The sequence below is a fragment of the Tupaia chinensis genome, unplaced genomic scaffold, assembly GCF_000334495.1.
Source record: "Tupaia chinensis unplaced genomic scaffold, TupChi_1.0 Scaffold000320_1, whole genome shotgun sequence".
Classification (NCBI taxonomy): Eukaryota; Metazoa; Chordata; class Mammalia; order Scandentia; family Tupaiidae; genus Tupaia; species Tupaia belangeri.
In genome coordinates this window covers 1779776-1799732 of record NW_006159813.1, presented here as the reverse complement: position 1 = coordinate 1799732, position 19957 = coordinate 1779776, and the positions used below count along the sequence as shown (strand labels likewise).

General features: G+C 48.6%; 1 protein-coding gene across 3 annotated transcripts in view; it reads left to right on the top strand.

Annotated features, from left to right (window-relative positions):
• Positions 1-19957, top strand: part of CABP1 (calcium binding protein 1) — an 88683-nt gene that overhangs the window by 20803 nt on the left and 47923 nt on the right. Inside the window, exon 2 of one of the 3 annotated variants that reach the window (XM_014588969.2) lies at positions 7858-7944. The exons of 1 other annotated variant lie outside the window; for it this stretch is intronic. The gene's annotated coding sequence lies outside the window, so the exon portion shown is untranslated. Of the gene's footprint in view, positions 1-7857; positions 7945-18429; positions 19281-19957 lie in introns of those variants that run through there. One more of the 3 variants, XM_014588970.2, reaches the window with a different exon arrangement.

The following is a 19957-nucleotide window of genomic DNA, read 5'->3' as shown; positions in this document are numbered from 1 at the left end:
ACAATCCCTTCTCCTTCAATCTCCTCTCAGGATTTTGGGCACGCATGCTCACACATCCAGCGTGAGTTTAAGCTGCTGGGGTTGGTACTCAAACTGCAGTCAACTATGTGGGAGTCCAGTGATGTAACCATTACACCATCTGCTGGTCCCTCTCTCTCTTTATTTATTTATTTATTTATTTATTTATTTAAGAGATTTTTGCTATAGGGTGCGTGCAGTTACCAGAGAGACAGAAAGCGAGAAATCTCCCTCCAGGGCTATGGCTGCAGTCCCTTCTCTTCCATTCTCCTCTCGGGATTTTGGCTATGCACACACACACCCTGGCATGAGTTTCAAGCTGCCAGGTCTGGGACTCGAACTGCAGTCGACTGTGTCAGAGTCCAGCAATGTAACATTTTGCCATCTGCTGGTCCCTCTCCTTTTAATAAAAGGGACACAGATTTTATAAAAAGTTAAGTTTTTTCCATGAGAGACACACACACAGCATCCCCGACAGTCTTGATGCCACGATCCACCCTCAGCTTCAGTCTGCCCTAGGTCATGTACACACATGTGCCTGGCATACTCAGGGAGGTCTCTGGACTCAAGCCAGGAACCTCCCCAAGTGGAACTGCCTTATAGAATATCACGTTTTACTGCTGCACCCCTATCTGGCCCCTGCCCAGGTCTCTCTTTCATTCTTTTCTCATGCTGCCAGCACTGGACAAGGCCTAGGAGCCAGGGAGCAAGAATCTAGATTCTCCAGGACTCGAATCTCCTGGTAACACTCCCTTGTTCTTGTTTTTTTTTTTTTTTTGCTTGTTTGTTTTTTCAGAGAACTATAGGGTGCATGCACTTGCTGAGAGACAGAGAGATAGAAAGCAAGAAATCACCACCAGGGAAAGCCATGCCACAATGCCTTCTCCTCCATTCTCTTCTTGGGATCTTGGGCACACACGCACATGCACCTGGCATGAGTCTAAGCCACTGGGTCCGGGACTTGAACCGCAGGCGGCTATGTGGGAGTCCAGTGATGAAGCCATTACGCCATCTGCTGGTCCCATCCACTCCCTTGTTCTACAACTGGGGAAATGGAGGCTCAAAGGAGGGAAAGAACTCAGCCAAGTTCCCACAGTCAAGGGCAACACTCTCCCCACTGGACCTTACATGTATCACCCAGAAGGCCCAGAGTCCAAGCTGGATCTGCCTTTATGGGTAGAACCTGGAGAGAGGTGGCAGTAGGGGAATGGGCCGGACCATGCCTGTGGGTTCCTTCCCTCCTCTCTGCCCAACTGAGGTGGGCAAAGGGCAGACTAGTAACTTAGATACACCTGAGTTGGAATCCTGACACTCCCAGTAATTTTTTTCTTTTTTTAAGTTTTGCTATAGGGCATGTGGATTCTCTGGAGAGGGACAGAGATAGGGAGGGGGTGGTGGCCATGTTGCAATCCCTTCTCCATTTTCCTCTCCAGATTTTTGGGCATTCACGCACATGTGTCTGGCATGTTTTTTTTTAAGCTACTGGGTCCGGGATTTGAACCACAGAGTCAGCTATATGGGATCTAGCGTGTTAACCTCCATGCAATCTGCAGGCCCCTTGACACTTCCCCCTTTTTAAAGTTTATTTCTCTCTTTCTTTTGAAAGAGCAACAGGCATCCCAACCAGGGTCTTCACACTGAGCCACTCCTAGTCCAAACCAGCCCAAGTCCTGGGGAGGTGTGTTGCCCTGCCTGGAATGCACGGGAGACCTCGGGACACAAACCCAGAACCTTTCCTCTGCGGTCCAGTGGTGTTATCGCTGTGCCACCGTCTGCCCTATCCCTTCACTTATTAGCTGTGTGACTTTGGGCTTCCCTAGGAGACAGAAACCCGAGTCGCAATAAAAAATCTGATGCATTGAGCACTTATTCTCAACTACCTCATGGAGCAAGTATGCATTGTATGCCCTTTTTCTGGAATAGAGAAACCAAGGCTCAGAGTGGGAACGTGACTTTTCCATGGTCACACAGCTAGTGAGAAATAGAGCAGGAATTCAAATCCAGGCGGGCTGACCTCGGAGCTCATGAGCTTAGCCAGACGCTACAGGGTGGGGCATGCCGCATAGGCCGCTGCTACCCCTCTGAGACCTAGGAAGACCTCGCTCAGGTTGGCTGTTTTCCAGGACAGCAACCCTTCGCAGTAAACTACCTCTGTCATTCATTTTTCACTCTCTAGTGCCCGCTTGGAGACATAGACCTCTTAGCCTCCCCGTGATGGATTTTCAGATTACCCCCACCTTGATTCGTTTCAGCTCCTCCTGCAGAAGCAGGAGTTATTTTAGGGCCCGATGGCTCCCTCTGGCTGCTGGTGACCCCCCTCTCCCCCCAGTAGCAAACACCTCTTCTTTCAACTGCATGGTTCATTAGCTGCGCTACTGCTCGCTTTCTGCCCCCTGTAGCTGTCAGCTCCAACTCAAGCGCGACACCTGCTCCTCTGCTCGCCAGCCCCTCCCCTGCCCTGCAGGTCTCTACCTTCTCACCGTTCCATAGGGACAGAGAAAGTCCACAATTTCCTAACTCTTGGCCCCGATTTTGCCTCCATGACCCTCCCTCCCATTTCAAGATTTTCCCAGACTTTGGCCAAACCTCACACACCATTTGAATGCTACTATTTTTGACTGATGTTCTCACTCCCTTTTCCCGTGGGACCCAATCCCCAGTGTCATGCAGCCCGGAGAGGGAGTGGTTAAAAATTCCCAAGTATATTTAGAGTTTAAAAAAAATCCCCTGGGGACACAGGACGCCTGTCCCCCTCTGCCACCGTGTTATGTCACAGTGCGTGGGGCTGACGTCACAGGGACGGGGCGTGGGTTCTGCCGTGGCTGTCTGTTCTCTCTCTGCTCCTGGCTCTCCCTTCCAGCCCTGTGCTCTGCCAGGGCCGCCCGCAGGCCTTGCTTGCTTTTCAAAAATAACTCCTGAGTCTCTCACTGAGGTTGGGGGCTGCTTCCTGCATGTCCCAGGCTGTGTTTTAATCCTTCCAGTGCAAGATTTCCTGCAGCTCAGACATGGGCAGGGCTGGGGGACAGGTTACCGGTGTCTGATGGGAGGAGGTCAGTTGGTGACCTGCTGTTGTCTTCAAGGAGAAGGGCAAGGGGGTCCTTTGTGTACCCACCAGCTCATTCATTCCTCCGTTCAGCGAGCCCCCATGCAGTCTGATGCCTGCAGAGCACACCTGTGAGTGGCCTCTGCTTGTTATCCATTTGTGCCCGAGTTACTCCCCTGTTCCTCTTGAGTTTCTTTTCTTTATTTATAACAGAGCATCTGCACACATACACAAGAGGGAGGGGGCACCCTCTGCAGGGTCTAATCATAATCCCCTTCCTCTGGTCCTCCAGCCTGTTGGATCTTGGACATTCATATGCAGGCCTGGTGTGTGACCAGGCTGGGGATTCAAACCTCTGTCAGCCTGGATCCAGCTTCTCTTGAGTAGCCTATTTCTGCAGCACCATGGAGCTGGGCCTCTTCTTTAAGTTTCTGCTTTCTTCTCTCAAGTAGACATTCTTTTTTTTAAAGAATTATTTTATTATCACTTTATTTATTGTTATTATTATTATTTTCCAATTTGACCAGAGAGAGACAGAGAGAGGGAAGGAAGTGAGAAAGGAAGCCACCAGGTCTGGGACTTGAACCATGGTTGGCCATGTGGGAGTCCAGCACCTTTAACCACCATGCCACTTGCCGGCCCTAGGAGTTCTTTTGTTTTTTTAAAGCTTGTTTCTTTCTTCCAAAGTGCATGTACGAAAGAGAGAGCGAGCACATCCCCAACAGGATCCTGATGCCACGATCCACCCACAGCTTCAGTGGCCCCGATCACATGTATCTCCTGCAGATACATGGCATACCCAGAGAGGTCTTCATACGCACACCTGGAACCTTCCCACAGTAACCACCTCTTACAGTGTTGCAATACTGTTGTGCCACCCCACTGTCCGGCCCCCCAAAGTAGGGATATGAAATTGGAGTGGCCAGTCAGTCTCAGAAGGAAACAGATGGCATACCTGGATTGGGGAGTTTGAGGAAGGCCAAATGAAGGGACTTGAGGTGTGGGCAGGGCGCAGGGGAATCAGAGTGGATGTGTAGAGCCTGGGCTGTTACAGTGGGAGAGCTATTCCCTCCTCTCCTGGCGGGCAGAGGCGGGTAGCAGTTACCACTGCCCAGATGGAGTTCTGGGGAGAGTCAGCCTAACAGGAACTGGGATCAGGCGCCTGGCAGTGCACCAGCTGTGTGAGGGTGACCCACAGGGGAGGGTCCCTGCCTCTCATGTGGGGACCTCTCTAAGTGTGCCTATGATCCAGGGTGGGCTGGAACTGGAGAGGAATCATGGCATCGGATCTGTCTCTCAGTTTGGGGGTAATTTGTCTCTTTCTCATAGAAGAAATAAACTTGGTGGAGAAAAAAAGAAAGAGAAATTGTGACCCTCTGTTGAGGAGGGACACAGCTAGCCTGAGGAGCCCTGCAAGAGGGGGCAGAAGAATGAATACCCTGACTCACTCTCTTTTCTCACTTCTGTTTCTTCCTGGGGCCTCCTCCTTGGCCAAACCTGATCATAAGTCCAAGAAGATGGAAAACTGCTGAGTCTGGGAAGGTCAGCCTCCCTGGGCACAGAGCAGCTGGAAAAGGGTGGAGAATGGCTCTAGGCGGCAAACTGAGGACAAGCAACTTCTTGCCTGCTAGTAGTAATATTAAGTCATGTGGTCAACGCTCACTATTGTTAGCTACTCAGTACTGTAGGGATGGGGGTTCATCTTAGTTATTGCTGCTGCATAACAAGTGACCTCTGAATTGAATGACTTTTTTTTTTCTTTAAATTGACATAGGGTGTGTGTGTGTGTGCTCCCAGAGAGAGGCAAAGAATGAGAAAGCACTCCCTCCCCCAGGTGGGGCATGGTCACACCGCTATCTCTTCTCTCTTTCAACATCCCATCAGGATTTTGAGCAAGTGTGTGTGTGTTACCTGGACCCTGGATCCAGAACTCAGACGATGCATTTGACCTAGTGGGATCTGACTTTCTTAGTCACTAGACCATTGGGCCAACTTCGAGTGGCTTTTTAAAATAGTTTCTTTCTTACTTCCATGAGCAAGAGAGAGAGAAACAGAGAGACCGAACATCCAATAAGGTCTTCACACACTGGTCCACCCCAGATCCAGGGCACGCGTGTGCCTGGTAAGTAGTATTCAGGGAGGTCTCCCACCATGGACCTAGAACCTTCCCATGGACTCAGACTCAGAGAGCTCCGTGTTCTACCACCACTGTGCCACTGTCTGGCTCTCTCTAAGGTCTTTCAACAGTAATATTTATGACCTTACACAATTTCTGTGGGTGCGGAATTGGGAGCAGTTTAGCTGGATGGTTCTGGCCAGTTCTGGCTCATGTGGTCACGATGTTAGCCAGTTATCTTAAGTGGTTTGTTTGTAGGGCATGTGTGCTCACTGGAGAGAGAGAGAGAAAGGGAAAGTGAGAAATCACCCCATAGGGTGGATGGCTGTGCTGCAATCCTTTCTCCATTCTCGGAATTTTGAGCTTCCATGGGCGTGCACAAGCCGCCAGGTCTGGGAGTCAAACCGCACTGTTGGCCACGTGACATCCAGCTCCTTAACCTCTGTGCTACCTGCTGGCTCCCAGTCATTGAGGTTTTGACTATGATTGAAGGATCCATGAGCAAAAGCAGAAGACTTGGGGTTTTCTTTTCCTTTTCCCTTTTCCTTTCCTTTCCTTTCCTTTTTCTTTTCTTTTCTTTTCTTGTCTTGTCTTGTCTTGTCTTGTCTTGTCTTCTTTCTTTCTTTCTTTCTTTCTTTCTTTCTTTCTTTCTTTCTTTCTTTCTTTCTTTCTTTCTTCTTTTAAGGTTTTTGCCATAGGGTGCATGCACTTACTGGAAAGGAGGGAGACAGAGAGAGGAAAAGTAGAAATCACCCCACCAGGGGGGATAGCCATCCCTTCTCTATTCTCTATTCTCTTCCTGGAATTCTGGGCACACATGCACACATGCTCAGCATGATTTTCAAGCCACTGGGTGTGGGATTCCAACTTTGGTCGACTCTGTGGGAGTCCAGTGTCTTAGTCACTGTATAACCTGCTGGCCTCCAGAGTTGTCTGTCTTCCTTCCTGCCTGCCTCTTTCTCTCTCTCTCTCTCTTTCTCTCTTTCTTTTTTCTTTCTCAATTTTCAGAGGGCATAGTTCACACTGCAGTCAGCCATGTGGGATCTAGATGCCTTAACCACTATGTCACCCACTGACCTGACTGTATGTTATGACCAAGTCTCAAAAACTGGACCATCATATCCACAGTATCCTATGGTTGCACAGGCCAGCCTTATTCACTGTTGAGAGGACTACACGGGGGCAAGAATTAACACCAGGAGGCAGGAGTCACTGGAGGCCTTCATGGAGGTCAGCCACTACAGATCTCAACAAATTCACTCATTTCAAACTTTCAAAACCCCAGGCCAGCCAGTGGCATGGTGGTTAAGGCAGCTGGCTCCCACATGACTGGCTACATGACCTGAGTCTTGAACCCAGCAGCTTGAATGAGAGCAGCCTTCTTGCCTCGTTCCCGATCTTAGAGAGAAAAGTATTTAAGTGTTTGTATTTTCAGCTTTAACTATGTTAGACGTAGGTATTTTGAAGCTGCCTTTCACAAGTTGGAGGAGTTCTCTTCTATTTCTACACTGAGTTATTTGTTTTTGTTTTTAAATCATGAAGAGGTGTTAATCTTATAAAATATTTTTTTACATCATTTGACATGACCTTGAAGTGAACCCATATATATTCCTTTTTTTTTTTTCTTTTTTTGGAGAGGTTCTTGCTATAGGGCACGAGTGTTCGCCAGACAGACAGAGAGAGACAGAGAGATAGAAAGCGAGAAATCACCCCCCAGAGGGGACAGCCATGCCACAATCCCTTCTCCTCTATTCTCCATTCGGGATCTTGGGCCCACACGATCATCCCCCTGGAATGAGTGTAAGCCGCCGGGTCCGGGACTCGAACTGTGGTCAACTACGTGGGAGTCCAGCGACATAGACATTACGCTAACTGCTGGTCTCTATATTCCTTTTTATAAAAAAAAAGAATTATTTTATTTAACTTTATTTATTTATTTTAATTTGACCAGAGAGGGACAGAGCTAGAGAAAGTGAAAGCAGGTTGCCAGGCCCAGGATTCAAACCGTGGTTGGCCATGTGGGAGTCCAGTGCCTTTAACCACTGTACCACCTGCCAGCCCCTCCTTTTTAAAAAATATTGGGGTGAAATTCACAAAACATACAGTTAACCATTTAAAAGTGAATAATTCAGGATGAGCAGATGGCATAGTGGTTATGTCACTAGATTCCCACATGGCTGACCACGGTTCAAGTCCTGGACCTGGTGCCTTCAAATTCTTGCTGGGTATGTGTGCACGCATGCCCAAGATCCCAAGAAAAGAATGGAGGAGAAGGGATTGCAGAGAAGAGATTGCAGCATGGCCATTCCCCCTGGGAGGTGATTTCTCACTTTCTGTCTCTCCGACTCTCTCTGTCTCTCTAGCGAGTGCACGCACTCTATAACAAAAAAATCTCTCTAAAAAATAAACGTGAATAATTCAGTGGTGGTGTACATCCACCACCCCTATCTAGTTTCAAAACATTTTTATCACCCCAAAAGGAAACCTCACACCCCGTAACAATCACTTCCTGTTTTCTTCTCCTCCCAGCCCCTGGCGACCTGTAATCTACTTCCTGTGTCTATGGTTTGCTTATTCTGGATACCTCTTATAAATGGAATCATGTAACATGGGACTTTTTATGTCGGGCTTCTTTGTCTTTGCATGTTTTCTTTACATTTCTTTCTTTTTTTTCTTCCAGAAAGAGAGAGAGAAAAGAGGAAGACAGGCCCCCATAACAGAGTCTTTGCTTCAGTCCACGCTCTGCCTCGGTCATTCGGGATCACAGGTACACCGAGCTGTGCAGAGGGCAACCCCAGGCCGGGGCCCAGGGCCCTCCCACCTGGCCTCAGCATCGCAGAGCGTTGCATTACTGCCGTGCTGGCCAGTTTAATGTGATTTTTTTTTTTTTTTTAATGATCAGAGGTGCATGCACTTGCCAGAGATAGAGGAGTTAACACCTCCCCAGCGGGGCGTGGTCATGCCACAATCCCTTTTCTTCCATTTCTCCATCTTGTCAGGACTTCGGGCTTGCACACACCTGTACCTGGCATGTTTTTCAAGCCACTGGGTTCAGGATTCAAACTGCAGTTGGCCATGTGGAAACTGGCTTCCTAACCACTGGGCAATAGGGCCGACTCTGTGTACGGTTTTGGAGGTTCATCCACACTATAGCATGAATCAGCACTCTGTTCCTTTTTCATGGCTGAATACTATTCAGTCACTTTATGAGTGTGTTCTAATTTGTGTACCCATATATATTCTCTCTTTTTAAAAAGTTTTGTTATATTCATGATAGAGCATTCATGAGATAAAGGGGGGAGCACCCTCAAAAGGGTCTTGTCATCACCTTCCCACAGCCTTCCAGCTCATCAGTGTATTGAGCACACATGCACATGCACCGAGCATGTTTTGGGTCAACCGGGCTGAGGATCCGAACCCATGGTCATCCAGATCTGCACCACCACTACTAACTTCACCATCAGGCTGGCCCACCAGATATATTCTTATTTTTAAGAATCAGTTCCTTTATTTTACTTATCATTACTGTTATTTTTAATTTTTAAAAATTATTTATTTTATTTTATTTATTCATTCATTTATCTTAATTTGACTAGAGAGAGACACACACATATACACACACACACACAGAAAGAGAGAGAGGGGAAGTGAGAAAGCAAGCCACCAGGTCCAGGACTCAAACCATGGTTGACCATGTGAGAGTGTTCAGCGCCTTAACCACCATGCCACCTGCTGGTCCCACTGTTATTTTTAATTTGACCAGAGTGAGACACAGAGAGAGAGAAAGCGAGAAAGTAAGCCACCAGGTCCGGGACTTGAACTGTGGTCAGCCATGTGGGAGTCCAGCTCCCCTAACCACCATACAACCTGCTGGTCCCCCAGATATACTCTTAGCCACTATTCCATGCTGTCTCAGTATATGCCAAGTGCTGTGTTTAGCTCTAGATGCAGTGGAGGACAAGGGAAAACTAGACAGCCCAATGGAGCTCAAGTCTCTTCTGGAGCTTAGAGCTCTCTCTGGCAATTATGTGTGTCCATCTCACACTGGGGTCCTGAGAGGGCCTGCCCATTCATCTTCAAAGCCTCACATCTAGCCCAGTGTAATTAGTTAAATAGATGTGTTTTAATCTGGGAAGGCTTCTTAGAGGAAGCAGCTTTTGAGTGGCACCTTGAGGTTAGAGGAGTTGAACATTTTCCTTCAGCAGACAGTGATGAATAACAGTAGTCACTGTTTAGTAAACACATATGAGGGAACTTTAAATAGAATCCATGGAGGGACCAGCAATGGCGTAATGATTATGCCACTGGACTCCCATGTAGTCAACCCTGGTTCGAGTCTTGGACCTGGCAACTTAAAAACTCATGCCAGGTGAGTGTGCATGCAGGCACAAAATCCCTAGAGGAGAATGAAGGAGAAGGGATTGTGGTGTGGCCACCCCCCTGGGGAGGGAATTTCTCACTTTCTGTCTCTCTGTCTTTGTCTCTCCATTGAGTGCACATACACGTGCCCTACAGCAAAAATCTCTCTCTAAAAACAAAACAAAACATGGAAAAATGGAACTAAAGTATAAGTTTATTTTGGTGCAAAAACTATTTTTTAGTTTATTTTTTCAATGAAAGCAAAAGAGACACAGAGATAAAGAGAGACAGAGAGAGAGACAGAAATACATGGTCCTGCCTCCGTAATCTACTCCTAACCTCAGCTAGCCTGGCCCCTGGGTACGTGGGTACCTGGCATGCTCATGGAGATCTCTGGACATGAACCGATTACCTACCCATGTGGGTCTGCCTCACAGAGCATCATGTCTTACCACTGGATCACTGTCTGGCGCAAGTGCAAAAACAATTTTTTGCAATCCATGCATGGGTTTTTCATAATATGCACTTTCCGCGAACTGTTGAAGGTACCTGGGGCATGTCTCAGGCACTGTAATGAACAGGTTAGCCTCCTCCAGGCACCCAGCCAATGGGGCCGAGAAGAGCTTAGGATCAAACCCAGACCCACGCTTCTCATGAGCCTGGCCTAGGTTAGGGCTTAGCTCTCTCTCCTCTTGTTTTCTATCTTCCTTCTCTTCTTCTGGGGACATCTGGGTGGGACTAAAAAGTGACGGAACGATGGTCAGCACGGCAGACCCTGAACTTAGGACAGGGTCTTGTCTTGGGAAGAATTCTTCAACTCACACACTTCCAGGTGCCTCAGACTTAGCCCAGACCTGGGCTTCTGGGGAAGAGCACCTCCCGTCCTTCCCAGCCCTCGTGCCTCCCCCCAGTCCCCTCTCCCACTCCTTCCTTAGCCCCTCTAGCGCATCGGGCGCTGCCGGAATCTGTGGGGAAGGGAGCAGGATTTCGGCTAAATATAAACCAGGCTGTTCCAGTTTCCAAATAGAACAAAGGAGCAGGGTGTTAAGTTGATTTTTATAAATAAAGAGAGAGGGAGTGAGAGAATATTTTTTCGAGATATTTAATAAAATCGCCTTGTGAGAGGCAGGAAAATCACTGGGCTGCGGTGGGAGGGTTTGGAGGAGGAAGGGAAGGAAGAAGAGATAAGGAGGGAGGCTTCCTCCTTTCTGCTGCGATTGAGGTCCTTTTCCTCGGGGCCACGGAGAGAGGATGGTGCAGAGAGGGGCGAAGGCGCAGGGAGGAGGCGGGAGGGTCCCCAGGAAGGGGAGGCGGACAGAGAAGGCCCGTCATCCTGCATATTGAGCACCCGCTGGATGCCAGGTCCTGAGACTTCTGCATCATCTCACCGACCGTGGTCGGGCTTTTCGTCATCTGATGCTGTGTGATCTAGCCCCTGCCTACCTGCCTCTCTGACCTCATCTCCTTCCTCTTCCTCCCAGGCTCACTCTCCTCCCCCCACCCCAGCTCCACTCACCACACGTGTTCCCTTCTCAGGGCCTGAGTACCCCTAGGTCTCACAGCCGGCCCCTTCTCATCCTTCTGGTCTCTTAATGAGTGACCCTTTCTCCCGACCACCTCATCGAAGAGGGCCTGCCCTAGTCGTGATCACATTCCCTCGTCTCATTCTCTTCGTCTGAAGTTATTTCTTGCTTGTTCATCGTTTCTCTCTGCTCCCCACCCCTGCCTAAGATAAAAGCCCCATAAAGGCAGAGACTATGTCTCCCTCATTCAGTGCAGGGGCCTAGAGCAGGGCCTGGCACGTGGGAGACATTGGGTAAATGGATAAGTGAATGAGGCTCAGAGAGGTGAAGCGACTTGCCCAAGGCCACACAGCTAGGATAGAACAGAGCCAGGAGGGAGCCCAAATGTGACCTCCAAATGTATGCCCTTTCTATTATTTTATAAGTCTTCCAGCACAGTGTAGGAGGAGATTTAGGGGGATTGATCTTGAACCTGGGGCGACAAGCCCTAACCTGGGGGTGGGGGTGGTCAAAGTTGGTTGAGGAGGGACATCAGTGAGGCTAAGTTGTTAGCATCACCTTCATTTTTTTTTTTTTTTTTGAGAAGTTTTTGCTATAGGGCGTATGCGCTCACCAGAAAGAGAGAGAGAGAGACAGAAAGTGAGAAATCACCCTCCGGGGGGATGGCCACACCGCAATCCCTTCTCCTCCACTCTCCTCTTGGGATCTTGGGCACGCATGCACACGCACCCAGCGTGAGTTTGAGCCACCGGGTCCATGACTTGAACTGAGGTCGACTACGTGGGAGTCCAGCGACATAGCCATTACACCAACTGCTGGTTCCCATCACCTTCATTTTTAAACAATGCGTATAATGTATAAGAAAGGTTCAACAGAAAGATCTCCTTTTGGGAAGTCATTATGTAGTGATCATTTTATCCAATACCATCCAAAGGAGATTTAGTCCAGTCTCTGGGGAGATGGTGAAGGGCTTGTCACCTCAGGACCTGGAAGGGATGGCCAGAGGAGCAGAGATCATCTTACACCCTGCGTTTCCCCCTCAGCCCCCCATCTTTATTCTTTATTCTCTCCACACACAGTGGAGAGCCACTCATTGGGTGGACGAGGAGGAGTTGCTGCCCGTGCCCTGGGGCCTCAGGGAAGTGGTCACTCCTTTCTGCTGACATTGGGTTATGCCTCACCAGGTACAGTGTGGCCTGGGACAAGTCACAGCTCCCTCTGATCTGTTTCTTCCTGGGAAGATGGGGGTAGTGAAAGGTGCATAGCTGTGAAGATTAGAGACAGGTGTTACATGTCAGGACCCACATGACTGCACATGGTTCTTTTATTTTTTTAGAGATTTCTGCTATAGGGTGTGTGCGTCTCCAAAGAGGCAGAGAGACAGAAAGTGAGAAATCACCTCCTGGGGGGGTATGGCCATGCCACGGTTCCTTCTCCTCCATTCTCCTCTCAGGATTTTGGGCACACGTGCCTAGCATCTGCGGACATGCTGAGACTCGAACCACTGTCCACTATGTGGGAGGTCAATGATGCAACCATTATGCCATCTGCTGGTACCTGAAGCAAAAGGTTCTAACCTGCTTATCTAACACACATGCTCAGTAGCCTATGCTCATGCTCCATAATCAGTGGAACAGATGCAAACTGTTATTTCCTTATTATTTATTATCGTCTCTTGGATCATAATCTAATTGAGTACAGGAAATGTGACTCCATTAATTGAGCAGCTACTATCTACCAAACTCTGGGCCATGCAGTTTATGTGAGTTAGCTCATTGAATCCGCATACCAATTCTGTGAAGTAGGTTCTGTTGTTATCATCATCATCATCATCACCCCTGTTTTATGAATAAGGAAAACAAGGCTTCTGGAGGGAAGTGACTTGGTCAAGATCACACAGCCTCAAAGTAGCAGAACTGGGAACCAGCAGTTAGCATAGTGGCTATGTCGCTGGACTCCCACGTAGTCGACCACGGTTCACGTCCCGGACCCGGTGGCTTAAAACTCACGCCGGGCACATGTGCGTGCGTGCCCAAGATCCTAAGAGGAGAATGGAGGAGAAGGGATTGCGGCATGACCATCCCCCCTGGGGGGTGATTTCTCACTTTCTGTCTCTCTGTCTCTCTCTGTCTGTCTGGCGAGCGCACTCACCCTGCAGTGAAAAACCTCTCAAAAAAAAAAAAAGTAGCAGAACTGGGCCTGAAATCCATGTAGGAACCACTGCAGTTCGTTGGCTTTAAAATATTTGATCCTGGACCAGCAGATGGCATAATGGTTATGCTGCTGGACTCCCACGTAGTCGATCATGGTACGAGGCCCGGACCTGGCGGCTGAAAACTCATGCCAGGTGCATATGTATGTGTGCCCAAGATCCCAAGAGGAGAATGGAGGAAAAGGGATTGTGATGTGGCCACCTCCCCTCGGGGGGGATGATTTACTGTTTTCCATCCCTCTGTCTCTCTGGCAAGTGCTCGTGCCCTATAGCAAAAATATCTCTTAAAAAAAGGAAGTATAAAATATGTGATCCTGGGACCAGCAGATCTTATAATGGTTACATCGCTGAATTCTCACATAATCAACCACAGTTCAAGTCTCGGACCTGGCAACTTAAAACTCAGTCAGGTGTGTGTGTATGTGCCCAAAATCCCAAGAGGAGAATGAAGGAGAAGGGACTGTAGCATGGTCATCCTCCCTGGGGGGGTGATTTCTCACTTTCTGTCTCTCTGTCTCTCTGTTTCTATCTCTCCGGTGAGCACACGTGCCCTATTGCAAAACTCTCTCTAAAGTAATAATTAATTAATTAATTAAAAAAAATATTACCCTCTCCTACCTCTCAGAACCAATGAACCAGTGGGCTTGCTGGTGCTCCAAGAGGAAGAACTGAGAAAACTGGGGAGTGACAGGGTCGGAGAGGGTCAAGGTGATCAGCAAAGGCCTGACCTTGGTTGAGAGGTCAGAGAGGGAGCCCAGGGTAGGCTGGAGGAGTGAGGCTGCAGTCTGGGGGACTGTGGCTCTGTGCCTCTGACTCATTCGGACGGAGCAGCTCGAGTCCCTGCCGCAGGAGATGCTATTTATAACCTGCAGCTTCTTGCAGCCTCCTGAGCACAGAGCCCTGCAGCTACCTGGGGCCCTTCTCTCTGGGCTGCAGGGTGAGGACAGGAGGGCAGTGGGGTTGGGTGGGGGCTGAAGGCAAGACTGCGGAGGAGTCTCCTTCTCCTTGCTGTGGACTCACCAATTAGCACAAAGTACACACTCAGGTGCCCCCTTGGGTCACCTTAGGGGTGTTTAACTTGCTATCAGCAGAATGCCTGGTACCTGAGAACCCTGAATGAATGAATGAATGAATGAGAGTATAAATGGACATAGCTTCGAGCTTTTAAATTTTTTTTTCCCCCCAGAGGGCACAGGCACTCCCTGGGGAGGGAAAGAAGGAAAGTGAGAAAGCATCCCCCATGGGTGATGGTCATATGCAATCCCTTCTCCTCTATTTCTCTCTCCTGCTGGGATTTTGGGCATGCTTGTACATGTGTGGGATTCCAACTGTGAGTCGGCTATGTGGGATCTAGCTGTGTTAACCACCAGGCTTTCAGTTGGCTCAGGTTTTTTTTTTTTTTTTTTTTTTTTCTCCCCCAGGCTATGATGTCGGTGAGTTTTTTTTTTTTTTTTTTTTTTTTCCCCCAGCAAGATTATTTCTTCTATGAGAGAGAGAGAGAGACAGGTACCCGCAAAGTCTTCACACTGAGATCCACCCCCAGTCTCCGTCGGCCAGGATTATAGGCATGTGTGGGTGCCCCGCATGTCCTGGGAGACCTTGGGATGTGAACCTGGGGCTTCCCATGTAGCTTCGGCTTCGCAGAGTACTGTGTTGCTGAAGTGCCACTGCAGCTGGCCTATGGCTTTTTTTCCTTTAATTAATTTATTTGTTTAAAAAAATTTAAGAGATTTTACTATAGGGTACATGCACTCACCAGAGAGACAGAAAGCAAGAAATCACGCTCCCCCCAACCCGGGGTATGGCTATGCTGCAATTCCTTTTTCTCCATTCTCCTCTTGGGATCTTTTTTTTTTTTTTTTTTTTTTGGGGGTTTTTTCTTGTGAATCTTTTTTTGAGAGGTTTTTGCTATAGGGCGCATGCACTCGCCAGAAAGACAGAAAGAGACAGAGAGATAAAAAGCGAGAAATCACCCCGCCCCCCAAGGGGATGGCTACACTGCAATCCCTTCTCCTCCATTCGGGATCTTGGGCACGCATGCACACGCACCCAGCATGAGTTTAAGCCACTGGGTCTGGGACTCGAACTGTAGTCGGCTACATGGGAGTTCAGCGACATAGCCATTACGCTAACTGCTGGTCCCCCCTCCTCTTGGGATCTTGAGCACGCATGCACATGTGCCTGGTATGAGTTTCAAGCAGCCTGGTCTGGGACTTAAACCACGATCAGCCATGTGGGATCCAGGAACATAACTGCTACGCCATCTACTGGCGCCAGGCCCAAGGCTTTTTAACTTGGTCAGACTGTGTCAGTTCTCTGTTGCTAGCTCTCCAAGGTTCTCTGCCTCATTTGCAGAACAAGTCTATGTCCCCACAGTGGGCCACCCTGGCTCCTGCTCTTTCTTACTTCCTACCTCCGCCCCACTCACGTCACCCCTGTGTCTTCCTCACTGCTCCTGCGAACACATGGGGACATTCTTGACTTGTGGTCTCTGCTTGGCTTCCTCCTCCTGCGACGCTTCCCTCGGATACTAGACCTGGCCTCCCTCACCTCCTTCAGGTTTTTACTCAGATGCTAGCTTCTCAGTGAGGCCTCCCCAGACCATTTTACTCAGAATCATACCCAAGCATGGACCAGCCCTGTAGCTTAGTGTTCAAGGGAACTGGACCCTACATGGTTGACTGTGATTCGAATCCTGGCCCCCATGGCTTAAAAAAAAAAAAAAATTCCGGGGGACCAACAGTTGGCGTAATGGCTATGTCTCTGGACTCTCATGTAGTTGACCACAGTTCAAGTCCCGGACCCGGTGGCTTAAACTCATGCCAGGTGCGTGCCCAAGATCCCAAGAGGAGAATGGAGGAGAAGGGACTGCGGCATGACCATCCCCCCTAGAGGCGATTTCTCACTTTCTGTCTCTCTCTGTCTTTCTGGTGAACACACATGCCCCATAGCAAAAACCTCTTTAAAAAATGCCTGGTGCATGTACATGCATGGTCCAGATCCAAACAGGATGGAGAAACGGAGAAAATAAATTTCAGCACGACCATGCCCCAGTTGTGGGGAGTGCTTCCTCCCTCTCTGTTTCTCTGTTTCTCTGTTTCTCTGTTTCTCTGTTTCTCTTTGTTAAGCACATACACCCTCTGGCAATTAAAAAAAAGATACACATACACACACACACACACACACACACACACACACACACACAGATGCAATACACTCCTTATTCCTTTCCCTTTCTCTTTTTTCTCCATAGCACTTACTGTCATTTAGCATACTGTGTAGATTGATAATTTGGTCTTTTTTTTTTTAATTCATGAGACTGTGTGCACACGCATGTGAGAGAGAGAAAGTCATTCTCGACAGAGTCTTGTTATGCCACAATCCCTCATAGACATCCAGTTCATAGGTTCTTGGATGCCTATGGACCCAGAGTATTTTCAGGTCAACTGGGGATCCGAACCTGTGGGCAGCCACATGGCTTTCAGCACTGCAGTTCTGCATGCTATTGACTGATTCACTGAGGCTGGGGCCTAATTTATCTTTTTATTGTCTTTCTTCTATTACAATGTCAGCTTTGGGAAAACAGGAACTTTTGTCTGTGTTTACACTGCTGTATCCCTAGAGCTTTAAACAGTGCCTGCTACATAGTTGGCTCTCAATAACTATTTGTTGGCTGCATGAATTCACTGAGATGTTCACATATTTGCTGGGTGACCTAGGGCAGCTCTTTTGGGGTCTCACGTCTCTGGAGTCTATAGCCTCCCAGTTAGGATGGTGTAAGACTCTATCTCATCATCATCCTGGCTCTTGAGGTTTCTTTTTTTTTTTTTTTTTTTTTTCAGAAAAAGGAGATGGGGCCAGCAGATAGCATGATGGTTAAAGCACTAGCCTTCCACATGTCTGACCACAATTTGAGCCCTGGACCTGGCAGCTTGAAGCTCACCCTGGGGGCATGTTTATGTGTGCCCAAAAATCTCAAGAGGAGAATGGAGGAGCATGGCCACTCCCCTTGGGGGAGGATTTTTCTCTCTTTCTCTCTGTCTCTCTGTGTCTCCAGTAAGCACACACACCCTATAGCAAACATCTCTCTGAAAAAAAAAGGAGAGCCAGATGAGGCCTGCCTTGATGTTGTTCCCCCAGACAAGACATCTCTGTGCAAAGTGTTGAAGCCTGAGAGCAGCCACGTGCCAGCACTCTTGTATCTGTGTTAGGGACTTTGAGCAGATGCATCTGTGTGAACGAGCCTTTCCATGTGTTTAGGAGACGAAGATGGGACATTTTAGCAAAATGTCTGCCTTTCTGCTGCTTTTTTTAAGTTTTGCCATAGGATGCGTGTGTGTGCTTGTCAGAGAGAGAGAGAGAGAGAGAGAGAGAAAGTGAGTGAGAAATCACCCCCCAGGAGGGACAACCACACGATAACCCCTTCTCCTTCATTCTCCTGTTGGGATTTTGGACACTCACGCACACTTACCTGACATGTTTTTTAAGCAGCTGGGTCCCAGACTCAAATCGCACTGTTGACCATATGGAGTACAGTCACCTTAACCTTCACGCCACTTGGTGGCTCCCTCTTCCTGATTCTTTATGTTTGCAGTGGAGCAAAAAGTGCCCATACCTGTCTGTGACAGGCTGTTTCCTCTTCCTCCAGACCCAGCTGTGAGAAAGCCACAGCAAAGCTGCCCACTTTCCGACGAGGAAAGCCTGAACAGAACTGCAGGCCTCACTGGGGATGCCAAGCCCATTTTTAGATCTCATCTGTTCTTAATGGGAAATAGATCCAGCCTTGCCCAGGTTTCTAGAACACTCTCTGATGGGACTTTGGGGTTTATTAGCATGCTCACACATCTCATGTAATTACATGAGCTCTTTTGTTGGCACATACCTAGGAATCAGCACCAGGCATTACTACATTTTTGTTGGAAGAGTTAATTTTTTAAAAAGTGTTGTTGTTTATTTATTTTTATCTATTTCATGAGAGAGAGTACCCTCAATAGGGTCTTCCTGCCACCATCCACCACCAGTCTCAGCTGGCATGCCCAGGGAGGTCCCAGGATGTGAACCCAAGACCTTTCTCATATGGGTCCAGTTGCAGTACCAACTGTGCCACCTCCTGGTCTTGGAAGAGTTCAGATTTTTAAAAAGTTATTTTATTGCCAGAGGGTGTGTGTGCTCTCCAGAGAGACAGAGAGGTATAGAGGTAGAGGGAAAAGCCCTTCCTCGGGCACGGTCACAACACGATCCCTCCTCCATTTCTCCATCCGATTGCGATTTGGGACACATGGCATGTGGGATTGGGATTCGAACTGTGATCAGCCACATGAGATCTAGCTCCCTTAACCATTAGACCATAGTACCAGCCCAAAAGAGTTCATTTTCATATGGAATGAGAATCAGGCAATGCTGTTTCCATTGTATAGATGATGCAACTGAGTCTCGGAGTGAATGACTTGCCCAAAGTTATAGAGCCAGGATATGAACTCTTTCTGGTAGCTGGCTCAGGGTTACCATGGAAGGAGAGAAAGAACTCACTCATGGAAGCAATTACACTTTGGATATGGGAGCACTCCAGAAAGCTTGAGCACTTGAGAGCCAGGGAAATATGGGTTCAAATCACAGCACTGTCATAGCACGTGTCTTTGGACAAGTTCTAAGGTACACAGGGGCCTCAGTTTTCCTGTCTGTAAAGTGGGCACAGCAACACCTACAGCACAAAGCCATAGCAATCGCTCAGTGAGAGGATGTCAATGTGTAGTGCCCAGTACGCTGGGATACCACCAGCTTCTGGAAGAGCCCAGGTGAGCTCCAGTCCAGCCTCGTGAAACTGCAGTGCTTCCTGCTCTTAAGTGTCCCAGGTTGAAATGCGCAGCTGCAACATACAGGCAGGGATGGAGTGATCTTGCCGAATAATCGTTGTGCGCATGCGCTGCTGCTGCAAGTCACGTGGCCAATGCTGTTCAAGCGCGCAGGTGCGGGGCTTGAAGACCGGTTCTGCCTTCAATGAGACTTTTGGTATGGACCTTTATCTTCTTACCTGGGCTCTGGGTCTTGCTGTTCCTGGGTGTGCACATGGAGAGACAGGAAGAGAAAAACTTTTAGAACCTCAAATGATGTTTCTTTTGTCTTTTATGTGTTTGAGGGAGGCTTTGCCAGTCATGGGACCAGAGGAAATCCAACCAGGGACGTGGTGGAATGGCTACCCTTGGGCAGCCTTTTTTTCCTTCAGTCTCGCAGGCGACAGAGAAGAGTCCAGCTCTTCCCTGGTGTTCATCCCCAAGGACACAGTGATACAGGCTCAGTTGAGGAGATAGACATTCCCTGGGAAGTGTAAACTGAGTGGAAACTAGGGGAATGAGTCTGAGTTAGTCTGATGAAGAAGGGAGAAGGGAGAGGTTGCAGCAGAGCAGAGGACAAATGAGTACAGAAGCCTCCCATGGGGTGGGGACCAGCAGTTAGGTAATGGCTATGTTACTGGACTCCCATGTAGTTGACCGCGGTTCGCGTTCCAGACCCGGTGGCTTAAAACTCAAGCCAGGCATGTGTGCATGCGTGCCCAAGATCCTGAGAGGAGGAGAAGGGGAGGAGAAGGGATTGCGGAATGGCCATCCCTCCTGGGGGGTGATTTCTCGCTTTCTGTCTCTCTGTATGTCTGGCGAGCGCACGCGCCCTATAGCAAAAAAACTCTCAAA